Source organism: Eleutherodactylus coqui, chromosome 11, assembly GCF_035609145.1.
Source record: "Eleutherodactylus coqui strain aEleCoq1 chromosome 11, aEleCoq1.hap1, whole genome shotgun sequence".
NCBI classification, from domain to species: Eukaryota; Metazoa; Chordata; class Amphibia; order Anura; family Eleutherodactylidae; genus Eleutherodactylus; species Eleutherodactylus coqui.
The window spans coordinates 133,584,149-133,605,384 of NC_089847.1; the positions used below are offsets into that span (position 1 = coordinate 133,584,149).

At 45.9% G+C, this 21,236-nt stretch overlaps 1 protein-coding gene across 3 annotated transcripts in view; it reads left to right on the plus strand.

Moving 5' to 3' along the window:
• Positions 1–381: 381 nt before the first annotated feature.
• MICAL2 (microtubule associated monooxygenase, calponin and LIM domain containing 2) overlaps positions 382–21,236 on the plus strand; it is a 229,108-nt gene continuing 208,253 nt past the window's right edge. For all 3 annotated transcript variants that reach the window (XM_066583556.1, XM_066583557.1, XM_066583558.1), the window contains exon 1: positions 382–505. The gene's annotated coding sequence lies outside the window, so the exon portion shown is untranslated. The remainder of the gene's footprint in view (positions 506–21,236) is intronic.

A 21,236-nucleotide genomic window follows, 5' to 3' on the forward strand; every position in this document is an offset into this window, starting at 1 on the left:
TCTGCTCGGTTGTTGTATCTAATCTCCATCACGTGTGATACTGTTTACTGTTATTGTATCTAATCCCATCAGCTGTGATACTGCTTGCTGTGTCTAATCCTATCATGCATGATGCTATCTTCTCAATCACTGTATCTAAGCTATCATGTGTGATACTGTATTCTCAATCACTGTATCTAATCCTGTTCCTAGTGACTGTATCTAAGCTTCCCATGCGATACAGCCTGAGAGCAGCAGGCAGCACTGTTATAGTCATGCTATAGCGGAGCTGTCATCCTCTGACTCTCTATCTTTGGTCCGGAGTCTCCTGGGAGTCATTACATTGTGGGAGTGACAGCGGGCGGCTCGGGGCGGGTCCAGTGTGCTGTCAGTCAGGTCGGACACGCCCCCACCCGCCCCAGTCCTGCTCCCGGGAGCTGCCCGGTGAGCGGAGCTGTCAGTGCCCGCACTGCGCCCCGTGCTGAGGCTCCGGGACCCCGGCTGATGGCTTTGTGCTCTTCTCATGGTAAGGAGCTCTCTTGTCCTGCATGTGACAGCCGACAGGACCTCGTGTAGGGCAGCCCGACCTGCTGTCAGCGCTCCAAACCCCATGGCATAGCAGATAGGTGTAGTGTACAGTGTGAGATCCTAACCCTGTGTTATATCATACAAGTGTAATATGCAGTGTGTGATCCTGACCCTGTGTTATATCATAGAGGTGGAATATGCAGTGTGTGTGATCCCGACCCTGTGTTATATCAGACAGGTGTAATATGCAGTGTGTGATCCCGACCCTGTGTTATATCAGACAGGTGTAATATGCAGTGTGTGTGATCCCGACCCTGTGTTATATCAGACAGGTGTAATATGCAGTGTGTGATCCCGACCCTGTGTTATATCAGACAGGTGTAATATGCAGTGTGTGATCCCGACCCTGTGTTATATCAGACAGGTGTAATATGCAATGTGAGATCCTAACCCTGTGTTATATCATACAGGTGGAATATGCAGTGTGTGATCCCGACCCTGTGTTATATCAGACAGGTGTAATATGCAGTGTGTGATCCCAACCCTGTGTTATATCATAGAGGTGTAATATGCAGTGTGTGTGATCCCGACCCTGTGTTATATCAGACAGGTGTAATATGCAGTGTGTGATCCCAACCCTGTGTTATATCAGACAGGTGTAATATCCAGTGTGTGATCCCAAACCCTGTGTTATATCAGACAGGTGTAATATGCAGTGTGTGATCCCAAACCCTGTGTTATATCAGACAGGTGTAATATGCAGTGTGTGATCCCAAACCCTGTGTTATATCAGACAGGTGTAATATGCAGTGTGTGATCCCAAACCCTGTGTTATATCAGACAGGTGTAATATGCAGTGTGTGATCCCAAACCCTGTGTTATATCATACAGGTGTAATATGCAGTGTGTGATCCCAAACCCTGTGTTATATCATACAGGTGTAATATGCAGTGTGTATGATCCAAACCCTGTGTTATATCATACAGGTGTAATATGCAGTGTGTATGATCCAAACCCTGTGTTATATCATACAGGTGTAATATGCAGTGTGTATGATCCAAACCCTGTGTTATATTATACAGGTGTAATATACAGTGTGTGATCCCGACCCTGTGTTATATCATAGAGGTGGAATATGCAGTGTGTGATCCCAAACCCTGTGTTATATCATACAGGTGGAATATGCAGCGTGTGATCCCAAACCCTGTGTTATATCAGACAGGTGTAATATGCAGTGTGTGATCCCAACCCTGTGTTATACAGGTGTAATATACAGTGTGTGATTCCGACCCTGTGTTATATCAGACAGGTGTAATATGCAGTGTGTGCTCATAACCCTGTGTTATAGCAGACAGGTGTAATATACAGTGTGTGATCCCAACCCTGTGTTATAGCAGACAGGTGTAATATACAGTGTGTGATCCCAACCCTGTGTTATATCATACAGGTGTAATATACAGTGTGTGATACCATCCCTGTGTTATATTAGACAGGTGTAATATACAGTGTGTGAGCCCAACCCTATGTTATATCAGGCAGGTGTAATATACAATGTGTGATTCCAACCCTGTGTTATATCAGGTAGGTATAATATACAGTTGTGGGTTCACACACTGTATATTACACCTATCTGACATAGAACCTACAAGTCATATATGGTAATCATTACACAGTAGACCTATGTTATAACAGCTATGCAACATTATTTATAATGTGTTATATTTTATATACAGTTAACATTGCTCATTAGACCTGTGCTATGTTTGTATATTTTCATCATCATACATGTATTAAATGTTACAAATGGTCATCGTTACCAGTGGACCTATGTTGTATGTAATGTATGTTATATGTAATATATGGTCCTAATTACACAGTAGTTCCAGGTTATAGCAGCTGTGTAATAATGATTTTATAACCTAATAATATGATGTAGTAACTGTGTATACATCTTCCAAATGTTTGTTCTTACACATTTAACCCATGTAATAGCAGCTTCTATATTATATATGGTTGTCATTCCCCTGTAACCCTATGTTATAGCTTCGCCGTAGTGTAATATAAATTGTTTATTGTAGCTTTGTAGCCTAACCACATGTGATAGTCCTGTGTCATTGTATCTATGTTATAATATAGGTTATTTACAGGGGCCCAGCAGACTAACCCTATGTGATATCAGCTAGTTCTAATATACAGTGTGTGAGGTCACTTCATCCTACCTAATGTGCTACCCAGTGTGCAGAACACCAGCATTACATGTTGTAATGTCACCCGAGAATCAGACGTGAACAGCACATGCAGCGGTCCTTTAAACTCGGTCCAAGTGAACAATCGCTCATGTGATCGAGCCCATTCAGCTGAAGGCTTCTACATTCGTGCAATTTCAGTAAAAAAAAATTTTCAGTACGAAAATCGAAATGAAAACATTGTCTGTTGTATGCTGGCGCTATATACTACTACAGTATAGATTATTTATTAGGGTGCTATATGCTGGCGCTATATACTCGGCACCATGTAATAGTATAGATTTTTTATTAGGGTGCTGTATGCTGGCGCTATATACTCGGCACCATGTAATAGTATTGATTATTTATTAGGGTGCTGTATGCTAGCACTATATACTTGGCACTATGTTGCGGTATAGATTATTTATTAGGGTGCTGTATGCTGGCGCTATATACTCGGCACCATGTAATAGTATTGATTATTTATTAGGGTGCTGTATGCTGGCGCTAATAACTCGGCACCATGTTATAGTATAGATTATTTATTAGGGTGCTGTATAATTACGCTATATACTTGGCACTATGTTGCGGTAGAGATTATTTATTAGGGTGCTGTATGCTGGCATTATATACTCGGCACCATGTTATAGTTAAGATTATTTATTAGGGTGCTGTATGCTGGCGCTATATACTCGGCACCATGTTATAGTATAGATTATTTATTAGGGTGCTGTATGCTGGCGCTATATACTCGGCACCATGTTATAGTTTAGATTATTTATTAGGGTGCTGTATGCTGGCGCTATATACTCGGCACCATGTTATAGTATAGATTATTTATTAGGGTGCTGTATGCTGGAGCTATATACTTTCCACTATGTTACAGTATAGATTATTTATTAGGGTGCTATATGCTAGCACTATATACTCGGCACTATGTTGCGGTATAGATTATTTATTAGGGTGCTGTATGCTGACACTATATACTTGGCACTATATTACAGTATAGATTAGGGTGCTATATGCTGGCGCTATATACTCAGCACTATGTTACAGTATATATTTATTCGGGTGCTGTATGCTGACGCTATATACTTGACACTCTGTTACAGTATAGATTATTTATTAGGTGCTGCATGATGACGCTATATACTTGACACTCTGTTACAGTATAGATTATTTATTAGGGTGCTATATGCTAGCACTATATACTCGGCACTATGTTGCGGTATAGATTATTTATTAGGGTGCTGTATGCTGACACTATATACTTGGCACTATATTACAGTATAGATTAGGGTGCTATATGCTGGCGCTATATACTCAGCACTATGTTACAGTATATATTTATTCGGGTGCTGTATGCTGACGCTATATACTTGACACTCTGTTACAGTATAGATTATTTATTAGGTGCTGTATGATGACGCTATATACTTGGCACTATGTTGCGGTATAGATTATTTATTGGGGTGCTGTATGCTGACACTATATACTCGACACTCTGTTACAGTATAGATTACTTAAACTGTAAGTGCGCATTCAACAAACTTTTGACATGTCATAGGGACATGTCGAATGTTTTGATCACTGGGGGTCTATGTGCTGAGACCCCCACCAATCGCTAGAGCAAAACAGATGTGCTCATCCAAGCGAACGCTGCCACTGCATGAGCTGAAGACCCAAGCATGCTTAATAGCAAGTCTACGGGCCCATCTTCAGCTAATGAGCATCAACTGGGCCGGGCGAACACATCTGTTTCATTCTGGCGATCAGCGCGGATCTCAGCAGCCGGATCTCCACCAATCAAAACTTTCATCACACGTCGAAAGTTTTTGAAAGAGCAATAATACTTTTAATGGGTTTTCCAGACATTTAACCCCTTATAGTTCTATTGACCTATTCTCAGGAAAGGTCATCAGTGGTTGATCAGCTGGGTTCTGCCACTTGGGATCCCCAGCGATCACTTGATCTCAGTCCTGACACTTACTGTAGTGGAGCTGGACATTCGCATTGGGGTCGGAGGCGGAAGTGTTATAGAAGGTATAGCTCCCATTCATTTAAATGGGATTGAAGCCTTCTATTACGCTTTCGGCTCCTACCCCCAATGCGGATGGAGCTGTTGATATCCGCTCCACTGGGGGCTGAGATCAGGTGATGGCCAGGGTCCCAAGTGGCAGACCTCTACCAATCAAATACTGATGAGCTATCCCGAGGACAAGTCGTCATTAGTGAAAGAGGTTAAATGCCTGGGATACCCCTTTAATGATCTTCTAAACTAATCCTATATCAATGTCATAGGAGCATTACATGTGATAGAAGATTAACCACTTCCTGACCAGAATTTTCTTTTTCCCTTCCCCACCAGGCATGGTTCACCTGGACATTTGTAGTGTATGGGTCAGTCAGGAACAAGTTAACATAAACTAACTATAGAGATAGGGACAAGACAGCACTGATAAAGGCATTCCTACTAGATGTAGGGACACTACATGTCCCTTATAGGAACTTTATACTCCCTCTAGGTCACTATATGCCTGATGTAGATTGTAAGCTCTGGGGCTCGGGCTCCTGTCTCCTTTGGTGTCAGTATTACAGTTTGTGTAAATCCCTTGAAGAAGTGCTGTAGGATATGGCGGTGTGACACTACATATAATGTTGCTCACATTATATCACATACAGTGGACCTATCTGATGGTGATATTCTGTGTCTGCTGCCCCTTAGACGGAATACTGGCTGCCATAAGCAGCACCTATAGACTGCAGGGCGAGGTGGGGGGGTTATATCCCTACAAGCTTCTGATGGGATCCTGCACGTGAAGGATACGGCTATTTATGCAATATGTGACCCTGGACCATACAGTAGAGGACTCGGGCTTATACTCCGTGTAACTGATCTGTAGCTGGGCCTCGATACTGTGACATGCTGGAAAGACTATCCCGTACTTTTCAGCGGTTTGTAGGATCCTGTTCCCGCCGTCATTCAGATCCTGATAAATCATTCATTAATTGTATGTGTGGATTTAACACTCTGCAGGATGCACGGTTCTCTTTGATGTCATTGAGCGAGTGCTGTGGTCTCATTGAGTGACCACTCTAGTATTACTGTGGGACTGCTCTGGTCTCACTGAGTGACTGCTCTATTCTACTCTCATTGAGTGACTGCTGCGCTCTGGTCTCGCGTAGCGACCGCCGGGCTCTGGTCTCGCGTAGCGACCGCCGGGCTCTGGTCTCGCGTAGCGACCGCCGGGCTCTGGTCTCGCGTAGCGACCGCCGGGCTCTGGTCTCACTGAGTGACTGCTCTATTCTACTCTCATTGAGTGACTGCCGGGCACTGATCTCGCATAGCGACTGCCGCGCTCTGGTCTCGCGGAGCGACTGCCGCGCTCTGGTCTCGCGGAGCGACTGCCGCGCTCTGGTCTCGCGGAGCGACTGCCGCGCTCTGGTCTCGCGGAGCGACTGCCGCGCTCTGGTCTCGCGGAGCGACTGCCGCGCTCTGGTCTCGCGGAGCGACTGCCGCGCTCTGGTCTCGCGGAGCGACTGCCGCGCTCTGGTCTCGCGGAGCGACTGCCGCGCTCTGGTCTCGCGGAGCGCCCGCCGCGCTCTGGTCTCGCGGAGCGCCCGCCGCGCTCTGGTCTCGCGGAGCGCCCGCCGCGCTCTGGTCTCGCGGAGCGCCCGCCGCGCTCTGGTCTCGCGGAGCGCCCGCCGCGCTCTGGTCTCGCGGAGCGCCCGCCGCGCTCTGGTCTCGCGGAGCGCCCGCCGCGCTCTGGTCTCGCGGAGCGCCCGCCGCGCTCTGGTCTCGCGGAGCGCCCGCCGCGCTCTGGTCTTGCGAAAGCGACTGCCGCGCTCTGGTCTTGCGAAAGCGACTGTCGCGCTCTGGTCTCATGGAGCGACTGCCGCGCTCTGGTCTCATGGAGCGACTGCCGCGCTCTGGTCTCATGGAGCGACTGCCGCGCTCTGGTCTCATGGAGCGACTGCCGCGCTCTGGTCTCATGGAGCGACTGCCGCGCTCTGGTCTCATGGAGCGACTGCCGCGCTCTGGTCTCATGGAGCGACTGCCGCGCTCTGGTCTCATGCAGTGACTGCTGCGGTGAATGACTCCCCATGTTCTTGTTCTTCTCTGACATCACTCTGAGTAATTTCCTCTTGGAGATTTCCTCGTGTCGCCTCCTCTGGGACGCTCGCCGGTCAGCGCTGTATATCTTCCATATGGGGAAGCGGTTCTGCTATGTGACAATAACATCTGTCGGCTCTGAGATTACGGAGTGACAAGTTAATAATAACCCAATGAATTACTTGCTGCAAAATGATCCTGCGAGAGTTCTGCAAGGTGCGCAAATTATGGTTTCAATGACAGCATGAAGCAGGACTGGGAATGAGACGGCAGAGCCCGAGCGCCGCACGAGTGAGACGGCAGAGCCCGAGCGCCGCACGAGTGAGACGGCAGAGCCCGAGCGCCGCACGAGTGAGACGGCAGAGCCTGAGCTTTGATTCACATACAATGTAGATAACCAGTTACAGGGCGATGGAGCATCCCCGAGGCAGGAGGTATCCTCATGCCTGGCTACGTTGTCCCTGGGATGCCCCTTATGAGTATGCCCACAAGTACATGGTTAGTAATGGCCGCTCTCATTTACAGGGCTCACAGATATGGTTATCGTTGATACAATGTAGTTTGTACTCTCTCTATGTTTTGTTTCAAAGTATCTCAAAACTTCCCTCCATAATGTTTTTATATGCGGCGAACAAAGTGGCGCCAAAACTCACGTTTATAATGTGCCATTAAAATGCACTTTTCACAGTTCTACGCAGCCGGTCATGTCTGCTTTCTAGGGATGCAAGATTTCTGCACGTGCCATGTCGTATTGATTAGCGATGTCTGCTCTGTACGAATTGGGTAATGTGAGGGGCCTCCTGGGATTGGTTGGTATGGACAGAATAAATACATTGCCTGTAGGTTCAGTTTGCCCACGTCTGCTTTGTATGGACTGGATACATAGGGGCACCCTATACGTGACTGGCCATGTCTGCTTTGCTTCCATAGTCCGCTGTTGTATATATACTGTCCATACAGAACTGACCTCACCACACCGTACCGCTAAATCATTGCACTGGATGTACTTATGTTTTGAGGTCTGTTTCTGTTGTCCCAGAGAACCTGATGTGGCAAAGAGGCGTGTCAGTGCCGTCACATGACTTCTACCATCTGGTATAAAGCCATGAAGCACTTTGGTTGAGAAGTTTTCCAGACTTTGTATCACAGTACAGAGTGACTCGCAGATATAACACATATATGATAAGGGCTGATATAACACGTCATCCGCACGGTGGGCCTCAGGATTCCTTTCCGTGATCTCTCAGGGTGATTCAGAGTGACACACGTTGCTGATTCAGGTGAATGTTGCTGTGTCAGCCCCAAAATGTAAGATGTCAGGGCTAGATGAAGAAAGCGTTCCCATACTACGGAGTCTGCGTTCTCTCACTTACATCTCTACTTGTAGCCCTGGCATCTTACGGTTTTCGGGCAGACACAGCGACATATATACATTGTATTTATAGGACTGTGTAAAAGTTTTAGGCAGGTGTGGAAAAAAAGTTGCAAAGTAAGGCCACTCTCACAGAAGCGCTTACGCCGCGGTAATCGCTATATAACGCTCCCATTGGTTTCAATGGCGCCTCGCAGACATGCGCTCGATCGTGGCGCTGGATTGCGCCAATGATGGGGCGCGCTAAAACATTCTGTCGGCATGTTCCTGCAGCTGAAAACAAAAGTGAAGGTGGGGCAAAGCACCGCAGTGTAAATCGTGGGGTTTGCCGACGGTACGTGTGTTGGGGGGGGGGGGGGTTTAAACAAAGGATGCTTTAAACAATACAGGTGGAAAATTGAAACTTATTTTTGTCAATTAACAAAATGCAAAGTGACTGAACCAGGGACCGCCCGTCACCCTCACAACAGCATCGTTCTTCTAGGTTCACTTGCACACAGTTTATGAAGGAATTTAGCAGGGAGGTTGTTCCAAACACCTTGGAGAACTAACTACAAATCTTCTGTAGATGTCGGCTCACTCCGATCCTTCTGTCTCTTCATGTAATCCCAGACAGAACGGATGATGATGAGATTGGGGCTCTGTGGGGCCAAATCATCACTTCTAGTTCTTAATGATGTTGGCTGGAAGTTTGAGGTCGTCCTCCTTCTGCAGAATACATTTGGAGCCATCAGACGCCTCCCTGATGGTATGCCATGATGGGTAAGTATCTACCTGTATTTCTCAGCATTCAGAACAACATTAATTGTGTTCTGACCAAATCTCCAGCTTCAATTGCTGAAATGCCTGCAGGCACTCATTATTGTACCGCTCTCCACCATGCTTCACTGCTGACTGCAGACACTCATTATTGTACCGCTCTCCACCATGCTTCACTGCTGCCTGCAGACACTCATTATTGTACCGCTCTCCACCATGCTTCACTGCTGCTTGCAGACACTCATTATTGTACCGCTTTCCACCATGCTTCACTGCTGCCTACAGACCCTCATTATTGTACTGCTCTCCACCATGCTTCACTGCTGCCTGCAGAACTCATTATTGTACCGCTCTCCACCATGCTTCACTGCTGCTTGCAGACACTCATTATTGTACCGCTCTCCACCATGCTTCACTGCTGCCTGCAGACACATTATTGTACCGCTTTCCACCATGCTTCACTGCTGCCTACAGACACTCATTATTGTTCCGCTCTCCAGCCCTTCGGCAAACTAGCTGCCTTCTGTTACTGCCAAGTATTTCACATTGTGACTTATCAGTCCAGAGCAACTGCTGCCATTTTTTTGCACTCCAGTTCCCATGACTTCATGTATAGTTGAGTCACTTGGCCTTGTTTCTATGCATAAGGTATGGCTTTTTGGCCACATTTCTTACATGAAGCCCACTTCTAGCCAGACTTCTCTGAACAGTAGCGAGCTAAATGGGTATACCTGGGTCCTACTGGTTGCCAGTTCTGAGCTGATGGCACTACTGGACATCTTCCAATTTTGAATGCTTCACTAAGTATACCTGGCCGACCACTGCGTTTTTTCTGCTTCTAAATATTGCCTGTTTCGTTGTCCTTCTTGAAAAGAGCAGGACATCTTGGAAATCTTGGAGTCTGCTGTGAAATCTTTGCCTGGTAGAGACCTTGCTGATGCAGTATATCTACCCTGTGTCCTGTTGCTGCGCTCCGTCCTACTATGGTGTACTATATGATCTGTCTTCAACAACCTCACTTTTGTAGCAGTTTGGCTACTTGTCATCCACATTTAGGGTGCATTCCCACGAACGTATATCGGGTCGGTTTTCACGTCAAGCCGATATACGTTGTCCTCGTGTGCAGAGGGGGGAGGATGGAAGAGCCAGGAGCAGGAACTGAGCTCCCACACCAAATTCTCGGAATTTAGCCCCACCCCTGCCCCGCCTCTCCCCATTGCAAATAGTGCAGAGGGGCGGAGAGGAGGCAGAGAGGGGGCGGGAGCTCAGTTCCTGCACCTGGCTCTTCCATCCTCCCCCCTCTGCACACGAGGACAACGTATATCGGCTCGGCGTGAAAACCGAGCCGATATACGTTCGTGGGAATGCAGCCTTAAGCCGCCTACACAGATGTTTCTAATTCAGTTAATGAGTATATTTCAACCTACATATTAAAATGATGATCATTATCACCTGTTTGGTGTAATTGGTTAATGATACACCTGACTATAATCCTGCACAATCCCTGACTGTGTGCGAGTGTACCAAGAAGAACTGATGCTGTTGGGAAGTTAGGGGCGGTCACACCTGTCTGCACTGAAGACTGTCAGTAGGTGGAGGAGCTGTAATGAGGACTGTCTGCAGGAGGAGGAGCTGTAGTGAGGATTGACTGCAGGAGGAGGAGCTGTAGCGAGGTCTTACTGGAGGAGGAGGAGCTGTAGCGAGGACTGACTGCAGGAGGAAGAGCTGTAGCGAGGTCTGACTGGAGGAGGAGGAGCTGTAGAAAGGACTGATTGCAGGAGGAGGCGCTGTAGCAAAGACTGTCTGCGGGAGGAGGAGCTGTAATGAGGACTGTCTGCGGGAGGAGGAGCTGTAGCGAGGACTGACTGCAGGAGGAGGAGCTGTAGCGAGGACTGACTGCAGGAGGAGGAGCTGTAGCGAGGACTGACTGCAGGAGGAGGAGCTGTAGCGAGGACTGACTGCAGGAGGAGGAGCTGTAGCGAGGACTGACTGCAGGAGGAGGAGCTGTAGCGAGGACTGACTGCAGGAGGAGGAGCTGTAGCGAGGACTGACTGCAGGAGGAGGAGCTGTAGCGAGGACTGACTGCAGGAGGAGGAGCTGTAGCGAGGACTGACTGCAGGAGGAGGAGCTGTAGCGAGGACTGACTGCAGGAGGAGGAGCTGTAGCGAGGACTGACTGCAGGAGGAGGAGCTGTAGCGAGAACTGACTGCAGGAGGAGGAGCTGTAGCGAGGACTGACTGCAGGAGGAGGAGCTGTAGCGAGGACTGACTGCAGGAGGAGGAGCTGTAGCGAGGACTGACTGCAGGAGGAGGAGCTGTAGCGAGGACTGACTGCAGGAGGAGGAGCTGTAGCGAGGACTGACTGCAGGAGGAGGAGCTGTAGCGAGGACTGACTGCAGGAGGAGGAGCTGTAGCGAGGACTGACTGCAGGAGGAGGAGCTGTAGCGAGGACTGACTGCAGGAGGAGGAGCTGTAGCGAGGACTGACTGCAGGAGGAGGAGCTGTAGCGAGGACTGACTGCAGGAGGAGGAGCTGTAGCGAGGACTGACTGCAGGAGGAGGAGCTGTAGCGAGGACTGACTGCAGGAGGAGGAGCTGTAGCGAGGACTGACTGCAGGAGGAGGAGCTGTAGCGAGGACTGACTGCAGGAGGAGGAGCTGTAGCGAGGACTGACTGCAGGAGGAGGAGCTGTAGCGAGGACTGACTGCAGGAGGAGGAGCTGTAGCGAGGACTGACTGCAGGAGGAGGAGCTGTAGCGAGGACTGACTGCAGGAGGAGGAGCTGTAGCGAGGACTGACTGCAGGAGGAGGAGCTGTAGCGAGGACTGACTGCAGGAGGAGGAGCTGTAGCGAGGACTGACTGCAGGAGGAGGAGCTGTAGCGAGGACTGACTGCAGGAGGAGGAGCTGTAGCGAGGACTGACTGCAGGAGGAGGAGCTGTAGCGAGGACTGACTGCAGGAGGAGGAGCTGTAGCGAGGACTGACTGCAGGAGGAGGAGCTGTAGCGAGGACTGACTGCAGGAGGAGGAGCTGTAGCGAGGACTGACTGCAGGAGGAGGAGCTGTAGCGAGGACTGACTGCAGGAGGAGGAGCTGTAGCGAGGACTGACTGCAGGAGGAGGAGCTGTAGCGAGGTCTGACTGCAGGAGGAGGAGCTGTAGCGAGGTCTGACTGCAGGAGGAGGAGCTGTAGCGAGGTCTGACTGCAGGAGGAGGAGCTGTAGCGAGGTCTGACTGCAGGAGGAGGAGCTGTAGCGAGGACTGACTGCAGGAGGAGGAGCTGTAGCGAGGACTGACTGCAGGAGGAAGAGCTGTAGCGAGGTCTGACTGGAGGAGGAGCTGTAGCGAGGACTGCTTGCAGGAGGAGGAGCTGTAGCAAAGACTGTCTGCAGGAGGAGCTGTAGCCAGGACTGTCTGCGAAAGGAGGAGCTGTAGCCAGGACTGTCTGCGAAAGGAGGAGCTGTAGCGAGGACTGTCTGCAGGTGGAGGAAATTATTCAGTCTATACGCGAGCCATCGACAATAATTGTTCGCTTTTTGCTTGTCATTCTTTTTATGCAGGCATAAAAATCATCATTGGCTCGTTCACTGATCGTTCAGTCGTTCTCAGTCACTTATAGGAAAATGTGAAAGACTGAAGGATTTCTCGTGTGAACGAGCCAACGATGTATCTGCCTGTATAAACGGGCTGCATAAGACCAAACGAGTTAACGCTGATGTCATTCGCTCGTTCTAATGATAAATCTGCTCGCCTACAAGTACTCGAAGTTTACAGGTGAAGCAGAATTCTTCTGTAGCTAATTGTTCCCATTAATAATATAGTATTTATCCGGAGTTTGCCATTAACGTCACTCAGACTCGCCCGTCTTCGCTGCGGCTTGTTACACGCGCTGACTTGTGCTTACTGCAATAGTTAGAAGTGACTACATTTTTGTATAGCCCATGTGCACAGGAAGTGCGGGGAAACGACACATCACATGCGCCTGTTGCTCATTACTCGGCGTCTGCGTCCCCACAAAGTAACGACAGACAATGTATTGACACATTGTGTCCTCATAAAGCCTGCCAGAAATAGTAACATCTCCAAGACAAAAGGGGGGGAGGGGGGCTGGGATATAAAACCGCAAATTGTCTCTGCTGCAGACCTAGAAGTACAGATTTACTGATGGGCAAAAGCAGTACATTATATTTGCTTGATTTATTGGTGTGGATTTAAATTGGCACAAAAGTTCTCCTCTTATAAGGCCCCCTGTCCACAGCCACGCAGGGGGGAGAGCTGTTAGCTCTCTGACAGAGAGGCTCACCGTGGAGAATCGCAGCATGCCGCGATTTGAATCCCGCCAGCGGAGAATCGCTATGATTCTCTGCTTGTGGACAGGGGGCTGTGCTTTCCATAGTAAGTCTATGTAAAGTGTTCACTGCATTACCCGCGGCCGGATTATCGTTGCGAAATATCGTTGCGAAATCCTGCGGCGAATCTCTGCCCAGGAGCCGGCAGGTGGATCTCTGCAGTCAGCCTATCTATCAGATAGGATGACCACGGAGAATCGCAACAATTTGCAGCATGCTGTGAATTGCCGGCTGGGAACGGAGAATCTCTATGATTCTCCGCTGGTAGACAGGGGGGAAGCGCTTTCCATAGCAATGCTATGGAAAGCGTGCATTGCATCCCCACGGCCAGGTTATCGCAATTCAAAAACGCCCGTGGACAGGCAAACAGGGTTATAAGAAGAGCGTCTGATATCAGTCCCATCTTATTACACTACAGCACCATGACATAAGAGGAGCGTCTGATATCTGTCCTATCTTATTACAATACTGGGGTGTTATAAGAGCAGAGGCTGATATCAGTCCCATCATATTACAGTTCAGCAGCGTTATATAAGAGGAGCGGCTGATATCAGTCCCATTTTATTACAGTACAACAGTGTTATAAGAGAAGCTGCTTATATCAGTCCCATCTTTTATAACAGTACAGCAGCACTATATACAGCGTGCTCATTAGTACTTTATGCAAAACGATTGCTAAAACTTTCAATCTTTCAATCGTTTGAAAGATTATTTTTGCGTATAAATGGGCCTTAAGAGGAGAGTGTCTGATATCTCTTTAGCCTGAATTGTCTGATAAATGGAAACAATAGATTGTATTTAATGTCACAGTAAGGCCCCCTGTACTCGGGTGAAACTTCCATGGCGGGATTCCACGGGTGTGCATTACAAAACGCAATCCAATGCACTCTGCCGTGATTCGTCCGCATGAAAACACGCGCAGGAAACAAATCGTGGCATGTCCTATTTCTGTGCGGGTCTCGCAGAAGCACGTACATAAATGTCACTACCGACGCGCCGGCTCAGCTCTGCACATGCGCCTGCTGGGCGGCAGCCGCCACGTCACAGAGCAGACACGGAAGCAGGTGAGCCGCACTGGTCACTGCAGGGGTGCGGGTCAGAGAATTCTCGCAGCGGGATCCGACCCGGCCGTCTGCAGGCGGCATAAGTTAGTGCTGTGCTGTCCCTATAAGAGAAGGAAGGTGTTATCACGTATTCGTTAACACAATATGTAGATAATGGGGAAAATCCATTCAACTAAAAATTCAGCTCACAAGGGTTAATTTCAGGCTCCCAGTTTTACTGACTTGGAGTCTGGGAGAAAAAAATTGGAAAGCGGAGAATGAGGCGCACAGATACATCATCATCCGTGTCCCGCTCAGCCTGAGAGGAGTAGTGGCAGTGCATAGTGGAGGCTCTTTAGCCTCCCCAAACCCCATCTGACACCAAGTCCATGAGCCTCAGGGAGATGTAGGAAAAGATGCCAATCTGAAGCTTCAAGATTGCACGGAGTTTCATTATGTGACCAACATTGAATTGGGAGCATTTTTACAGCTTCCCACCCTGACCCCTATGACCCTTGTGAGCTATGGCAGTTTTATATCAGCTGCTTTGGCATGTAATAGTCGAGAAACGTACCCTCAAGGCGCCAGTGACCTCACAGGATGAGGCACGTCTACCACAAAGCATCGACACCCTGTAATTGTCAGCTCAGCCCGGTTTCTGCTGTCTTTGCTACATCTGTAGCATAACCACAAGATCTGCAAGAACAGATACACAGCAAGTGCAGAAAGTAATAACAGAGAATGCAAAGAGAGGCACAATATGTATAACTACACCCTACCTGTACAGGGCACTATTATACTATTTATATATAGGGGCAGTATTATAGCAGTTATATTCTTGTACATACGAGGTACTATTATACTATTTATATACTTGTACATAGGGGGCAGTATTATACTATTTATATTCTTGTACATAGGGGGCAGTATTATACTATTTATATTCTTGTACATAGGGGGCAGTATTATACTATTTATATACTTGTACATAGGAGGCAGTTTTATAGTAGTTATATTCTTGTACATAGGGGGCAGTATTATAGTAGTTATATTCTTGTACATAGGGGGCAGTTTTATAGTAGTTATATTCTTGTACATAGGAGGCAGTATTATAGTAGTTATATTCTAGTACATAGGGGGCAGTATTATAGTAGTTATATTCTTGTACATAGAGGGCAGTATTATAGTAGTTATATTCTTGTACATAGGGGGCAGTATTATAGTAGTTATATTCTTGTACATAGGGGGCAGTATTATAGTAGTTATATTCTTGTACATAGGGGGCAGTATTATAGTAGTTATATTCTTGTACATAGGAGGCAGTATTATAGTAGTTATATTCTTGTACATAGGAGGCAGTATTATAGTAGTTATATTTTTGTACACAGGAGGCAGTATTATAGTAGTTATATTCTTGTACATAGGGGGCAGTATTATAGTAGTTATATTCTTGTACATAGGGGCAGTATTATAGTAGTTATATTCTTGTACATAGGAGGCAGTATTATAGTAGTTATATTCTTGTACACAGGAGGCAGTATTATAGTAGTTATATTCTTGTACATGGGGAGCAGTATTATAGTAGTTATATTCTTGTACATGGGGAGCAGTATTATAGTAGTTATATACTTGTACATAGGAGGCAGTATTATAGTAGTTCTATTCTTGTACATAGGGGGCAGTATTATAGTAGTTATATTCTTGTACATAGGGGACAGTATTATAGTAGTTATATTCTTGTACATAGGGGGCAGTATTATAGTAGTTATATTCTTGTACATAGGGGGCAGTATTATAGTAGTTATATCCTTTTACATAGGGGGCAGTATTATAGTAGTTATATTCTTGTACATAGGAGGCAGTATTATAGTAGTTATATTTTTGTACACAGGAGGCAGTATTATAGTAGTTATATTCTTGTACATAGGGGGCAGTATTATAGTAGTTATATTTTTGTACATAGGGGGCAGTATTATAGTAGTTATATTCTTGTACATAGGAGGCAGTATTATAGTAGTTATCTTCTTGTACATAGGGGGCAGTATTATAGTAGTTATATTCTTGTACATAGGGGGCAGTATTATAGTAGTTATATTCTTGTACATAGGGGGCAGTATTATAGTAGTTATATTCTTGTACATAGGAGGCAGTATTATAGTAGTTATATTCTTGTACATGGGGAGCAGTATTATAGTAGTTATATTCTTGTACATGGGGAGCAGTATTATAGTAGTTATATACTTGTACATAGGAGGCAGTATTATAGTAGTTCTATTCTTGTACATAGGGGGCAGTATTATAGTAGTTATAGTCTTGTACATAGGGGGCAGTATTATAGTAGTTATATTTTTGTACATAGGGGGCAGTATTATAGTAGTTATATTCTTGTACATAGGAGGCAGTATTATAGTAGTTATATTCTTGTACATAGGGGGCAGTATTATAGTAGTTATATTCTTGTACATAGGGGGCAGTATTATAGTAGTTATATTCTTGTACATAGGGGGCAGTATTATAGTAGTTATATTCTTGTACATAGGAGGCAGTATTATAGTAGTTATATTCTTGTACATGGGGAGCAGTATTATAGTAGTTATATTCTTGTACATGGGGAGCAGTATTATAGTAGTTATATACTTGTACATAGGAGGCAGTATTATAGTAGTTCTATTCTTGTACATAGGGGGCAGTATTATAGTAGTTCTATTCTTGTACATAGGGGGCAGTATTATAGTAGTTATATTCTTGTACATAGGGGACAGTATTATAGTAGTTATATTCTTGTACATAGGGGGCAGTATTATAGTAGTTATATTCTTGTACATAGGGGGCAGTATTATAGTAGTTATATTCTTGTACATAGGGGGCAGTATTATAGTAGTTATATTCTTGTACATAGGGGGGCAGTATTATAGTAGTTATATTCTTGTACATAGGGGGCAGTATTATAGTAGTTATATTCTTGTACATAGGGGCAGTATTATAGTAGTTATATTCTTGTACATAGGGGGCAGTATTATAGTAGTTATATTCTTGTACGTAGGAGGCAGTATTATAGTAGTTATATTTTTGTACACAGGAGGCAGTATTATAGTAGTTATATTCTTGTACATAGGGGCAGTATTATAGTAGTTATGTTCTTGTACATAGGGGGCAGTATTATAGTAGTTATATTCTTGTACGTAGGAGGCAGTATTATAGTAGTTATATTTTTGTACACAGGAGGCAGTATTATAGTAGTTATATTCTTGTACATAGGAGCAGTATTATAGTAGTTATGTTCTTGTACATAGGGGGCAGTATTATAGTAGTTATATTCTTGTACATAGGGGGCAGTATTATAGTAGTTATATTCTTGTACATAGGGGGGCAGTATTATAGTAGTTATATTCTTGTACATAGGGGGGCAGTATTATAGTAGTTATATTCTTGTACATAGGGGGGCAGTATTATAGTAGTTATATTCTTGTACATAGGGGGCAGTATTATAGTTGTCCTATTGTTGTACATTGGGGGCAGTATTAGAGTAGACAACAATTTTTGTGAACTTGACATGTGCTTTGAGTACTAGTAACTACCCTTCTTCCACCCATTGTCTGTTTGCAGGTTGAGGTTGTGGTTGTGATATAGTTGTAAGGAGTCGCTGCGTTAATACACTTGTTCTCTGTTTGTGGTGTTTGGCGCAGTTACTCCAGCGTTCACACATTGAAGAAATTCTTAGCCCAGTGACTTATGTATTTCACGTCTCTCCAGCCAATAGTAATCTTAGACGGAGTCTTGGTAAAAAGGACGGAGCTTTAGACCTGAGCAGGTAAACAGGAAGCGCGGAGGGTGATGTTGGTGTGCCTGCCTGTCTCTGTAGAATGAGAACCAAGCTGTTTATCCTATTAGTCAGAGGTAGGATGTTTTTTGACTAGTAGGAGGCGGCTGTCACGCGGGGAACATGTGTATTATTATTTAGTGTCGTTTGCTTTATGACAGTGAAATGACTCGTCTTCTTTCGATCTGTAATTGGCTTTTAGCCTCATATGTTGGTGGAGGTTAAACAGCCGTTCGGGTTGATTATACGGTCGTGTACTGAGATTCTCTTTTCATCATAGAGAAACCTGCTGTACGCTGTGTGGGCGATGTCAGCGTTTTTTTTTTATTGAGGGCTGAGTGTGCAGAATTGCGTGGTTTTACTATTCTTTGGCGCTCCTTGCCAGAAACTTTTTGACTTACTTAAAAGTAAAATTTGGTTACTATGTTAAAGTTCCACAACTTTCTAATCTACATTGGGCATAAGTATTATGTTTTCAGGCTTAGACTTGTGTCAGAACTGCAACTTTTTCCAGTCTTCCGCTAGTCCGCACCACTGTATTGAAAAGTGGGTGGAGCCTAGTGTTAGGGGGCCCGCCTTCCCGTGGCCGTCACATTTGTTAAAAGTTCTGATTCAAACTGGCATGAAAAATTTCGGAAAGCTGCTCCAACTCATAGTTGCCATAGGTTTCCATCTGGCACACGGAGATCCTACAAAATGCGACAAATGTGTTAAAAGGCTTGTTTTCACACTAATCAGCCACACAATTTTTGCACTTCCCCCCCCCCCCCCCCCCCCCCCCCCTGGAGTCTCGTTTTTGTGTTTTTTTTTTTAGACACAATGGTGCAGGAACTGGTCGTCTGCTGTTATAGTCCATCTATGCTTAGGCGACTTGGGCATTCGGACACGTTAGTTGGAGCACCAGCCTTGTATTCAGTTGCTCTTGGCTGTGCACCGCCTGTTGGACAGAATGATTCCTGACATCCTCCTTTGACCCCTTTTGATGACTAGTTGTTTCTGCCTACAGGATCCTCTTTCACTGGATTTTTTTTTCACTCACGCCATTCTCAGGACACTCCACAGTGTTACACTAGAAAATCTCACGTGGTTGGCAGTAAAATCCCGGCCCAGGCTTGCCTGGCACCGATGATCAGGCATCATTGGAAGGCGGACAGATCACTTTCACATTGATAATGGTCACAGAAAACTTGTCACGTGATTTTATGCTGCACTCCAGAGTCACGGGGAGAATCCCCATACATGAAAGTGCCAATTATGAGAGGGTCAGGAGCAGAGGCGTAGCTAAAGGCTCATGGGCCCAGGTGCAAAAGTTTATCTTGGGGCCCCTAAACTTCTCTTAAGCCTTTAACCCAGAGGCGTAATGTGAAGCTCCCGGGCCCCAACGCCAAACCTGTAATAGGGCCCCCAACTATAATGCTTTATTCATAGTACTGGGCTCCCTATATGGAGAGGAGAGGCCTTATGGGCCCCCTAAGGCTGCTGGGCCCGGGTGCAACCGCATTCCCTATAGTTACGCCAGTGGTCGGGAGCTCTAATAAAGGGGCCATTCAGTGCAAATGCTAATGAGCTTCAAGTGATAGCATCTCTGCAGTTATGGCCCTTTTACACGGGATGACAGTCGGCTAAACAACTGCACAAACTCTGCCATCACCGCTAAGGTCGTTAGCACTCGTGTAGAGCGTTTAGACAGACAGATTTAGCTGCTGGATCACAGGCTTCTCACTCAGTACTTCATCTTCTATGTGAAGCGCTGAGCGAGGAGGGTTTACACCGAACAAGAATCCCGGGATAGTTAGTTATGTTGACTGAAAGTCAGGGATAACGACTTGCGAATGAATAGTCAGTATTTTGTATTTACACAGAATGAATTATGATCAATAATAGTTTTGTGTTAATGAGCCATTAGTCACCTTCTAATTAGTCAGATCCTTAGAATATTAAGTGAACTCTAATTACTTAATTGTTTCTAATGGAATTTGTCCTGGGACTCCATAACAATAACAGGTCAAGGCCTTAAACAACACGGCATCCCCATGAAATGATGGTAGGAGCAGTGACAGCTCAGTGAGCTAGAAAGTATGGAATATCATCATCTCATGAACTACGGTGATACGGTATAATGGAACAGAATAGTGAGTGCAGCTCTGGAGTATAACACAGGATGTAACTCAGGAGAAGTATAGGATAAGTAATGTGTGTACACAGTGACTCCACCAGCAGAATAGTGAGTGCAGCTCTGGAGTATAATACAGGATGTAACTCAGGGTCAGTACAGGATAAGTAATGTATGTACACAGTGACTCCACCAGCAGAATAGTGAGTGCAGCTCTGGAGTATAATACAGGATGGAGCTCAGGATCAGTACAGGATAAGTAATGTATGTACACAGTGACTCCACCAGCAGAATAGTGAGTGCAGCTCTGGAGTATAATACAGGATGTAACTCAGGATCAGTACAGGATAAGTAATGTGTGTACACAGTGACTCCACCAGCAGAATAGTGAGTGCAGCTCTGGAGTATAATACAGGATGTAACTCAGGATCAGTACAGGATAAGTAATGTGTGTACACAGCGACTCCACCAGCAGAATAGTGAGTGCAGCTCTGGAGTATAATGCAGGATGGAACTCAGGATCAGTACAGGATAAGTAATGTATGTACACAGTGACTCCAGCAGCAGAATAGTGAGTGCAGCTCTGGAGTATAATACAGGATGTAACTCAGGGTCAGTACAGGATAAGTAATGTATGTACACAGTGACTCCACCAGCAGAATAGTGAGTGCAGCTCTGGAGTATAATACAGGATGTAACTCAGGATCAGTACAGGATAAGTAATGTGTGTACACAGCGACTCCACCAGCAGAATAGTGAGTGCAGCTCTGCAGTATAATACAGGATGGAACTCAGGATCAGGACAGAATAAGTAATGTATGTACACAATGACTCCACCAGCAGAATAGTGAGTGCAGCTCTGGAGTATAATGCAGGATGGAACTCAGGATCAGTACAGGATAAGTAATGTATGTACACAGTGACTCCACCAGCAGAATA